Below are 2,500 nucleotides of genomic sequence, written 5' to 3' on the forward strand. Positions count from 1 at the left end.
TAGCAAGGCCGAACCATGCCTTACCAAGGCCGTCCCATCGATCTCGGAGAAAGTACATCATCATGACATCGGAATACGGCCCCAACATCGATCTCGGAGAAAGTACATCATCATAACATCGGATCGGATGTGTATCCATCGAAGTTCCATCGACACTTCGAGAAGATCGAACATAGCTTCCTAGCATGTTAAAGGTTCGGTGCTAATGGAGACATAAAGATCCCACGACGTTCCAAAGGAAAGTAAAGTGTTCCGTGCGTGTGAACTACGTTGTCCCATGTGCCGGCGCTCGACTCCTAAGATGTCCCATGTAAATGCCCTTCGTGGGAAAGAATGTCCCGTGCAACGTCCCTTGATGATCCCCATAAGGTGTCCCATGTGCGTCCCATGATGTCCCATGCGCGTCCCGTGCCGGCCCGAGCCTCACCAAGGCCGTCCCATGCGCGTCTCGTGCCGTCCCGAGCTGTGCCGAGGCCGTCCCGTGCTGTCCCATGCCGTCCCGAGCCTCGCCAAGGCCGTCCCGTGCCGTCCGAGCTGTGCCGAGGCCGTCCCGTGCTGTCCCATGCCGTCCCGAGCCTCGCCAAGCCCGTCCCGTGCCGTCCGAGCTGTGCCGAGGCCGTCCCGTGCCGTCCCGTGCTGTCCCATGCCGTCCCGAGCCTCGCCAAGGCCGTCCCATGCGCGTCCCGTGCCGTCCGAGCTGTGCCGAGGCCGTCCCGTGCTGTCCCATGCCGTCCCGAGCCTCGCCAAGGCCGTCCCATGCGCGTCCCGTGCCGTCCGAGCCTCACAAAGGCCGTCCCAGGCCGTCCCGTGCCGTCCCATGCGCGTCCCGTGCCGTCCGAGCCTCACCAGGGCCGTGACATGCCGTCCCGAGCCTTACCAAGGCCGTCCCGTGCCTGACCAAGGCCGTCCCGTGCCTCACCAAGGCCGTCCCGTGCCTCACCAAGGCCGTCCCTTGCGCGTCCCGTGCCGTCCCGAGCCTCACCAAGGCCGTCCCATGCGCGTCCCGTGCTGTCCCATGCGCGTCCCGAGCTGTCCCATGCCGTCCCGAGCCTTAGCAAGGCCGTCCCATTCGCGTCCCGTGCTGTCCCATGCGCGTCCCGTGCCGTCCCGAGCCTGACCAATGCTGTCCCGTGCGCGTCCCATTCTTTTGGCTCGGCTGGCCCGTGCATTCTATGGGGTCGTGGGACATTTCGAAATCCACCCGGGCCATTTCGACTCTCTCTTCATTAATACTATTGAGGTATTATTTATGAATTATTGGAGAAAAGAAACGGAAGAAAATATTTTTTTTTCTATTTTTTATGAATTTTCCGGTGTTTATTCACTTAAAAATTCATAGAAAAATAAATATTTATCGGAATCGCTATTATAATATATCAAAAAAATCCTTGCGAAAAGACCTTTCCAACGAGTATAAGTTTGCTGGATTCCGACGAGTAACGAAGGAGTAAAGACCCAGTATGCTTGGTTAAAAAATTGATGTTTCCTTGTGAAAATAGGAAAAACAATAACTTTGCACTATAAGGGGGAGGGTTGAGCTCCTTCCCCAGAGCGTGCACAGCACTTGTGCTGGCACGTTCCCTAGTGCTCGCCAAGCACCATAGGGCATCCAAAGGGCAAAGCTCGGCCTACTACATGATGGGAAGCTTCTAATATGTCGGAATACGAAGAGATTTCGTGCGACCCGAAGCTCGGCTCGGGCGTCCCGGCCTGTCCCGAGCTGTGCCGAGCGCGTCCCAGGCCGTCCCGAGCCAAGTCTCGGGCGTCCCAGGCCGTCCCGAGCCAAGTCTCGGACGTCCCAGGCCGTCCCGAGCTGTGTCGAGGCCGTCCCAGGGCGTCCCGAGCTGTAGCGAGGGCGTCCCAGGCCGTCCCGAGCCAAGTCTCGGGCGTCCCAGGCCGTCCCGAGCAAAGTCTCGGACGTCCCAGGCCGTCCCGAGCAAAGTCTCGGGCGTCCCAGGCCGTCCCGAGCAAAGTCTCGGACGTCCCAGGCCGTCCCGAGCAAAGTCTCGGGCGTCCCAGGCCGTCCCGAGCTGTGGCAAGGGCGTCCCAGGCCGTCCCGAGCAAAGTCTCGAGCGTCCCATGCCGTCCCGAGCTGTGGCAAGGGCGTCCAAGGCCGTCCCGAGCTGTGCCGAGGCCGTCCCGAGCCTAGTCTCGGGCGTCCCAGGCCGTCCCGAGCTATGGCGAGGGCGTCCCAGGCCGTCCCGAGCTATGGCGAGGGCGTCCCAGGCCGTCCCGAGCCAAGTCTCGGGCGTACCTGGCCGTCCCGAGCTGTAGCGAGGGCGTCCCGTGCCGTCCCGTGCTGTCCCATGCGCGTCCCGTGCCGGCCCGAGCAACAGCTCGGGCGTCCCGTGCCTCGGCCCTTCCAAGTGGTGCTTCGTCGGACATCTCGATATCCACTCGAGCATTTTCGACCATTCTCCATATGTGGGTGTGTGGGTATTTATCAGGAATATTGGAGAAAGAATCGGGAAAAAAATATTTTTTTTCTATTTTTTTTGAA

Source organism: Eschscholzia californica, unplaced genomic scaffold (genome assembly GCF_041429995.1).
Source record: "Eschscholzia californica isolate CP2 unplaced genomic scaffold, dmEscCali1.0.p SCAF_208, whole genome shotgun sequence".
Lineage (NCBI taxonomy): Eukaryota > Viridiplantae > Streptophyta > Magnoliopsida > Ranunculales > Papaveraceae > Eschscholzia > Eschscholzia californica.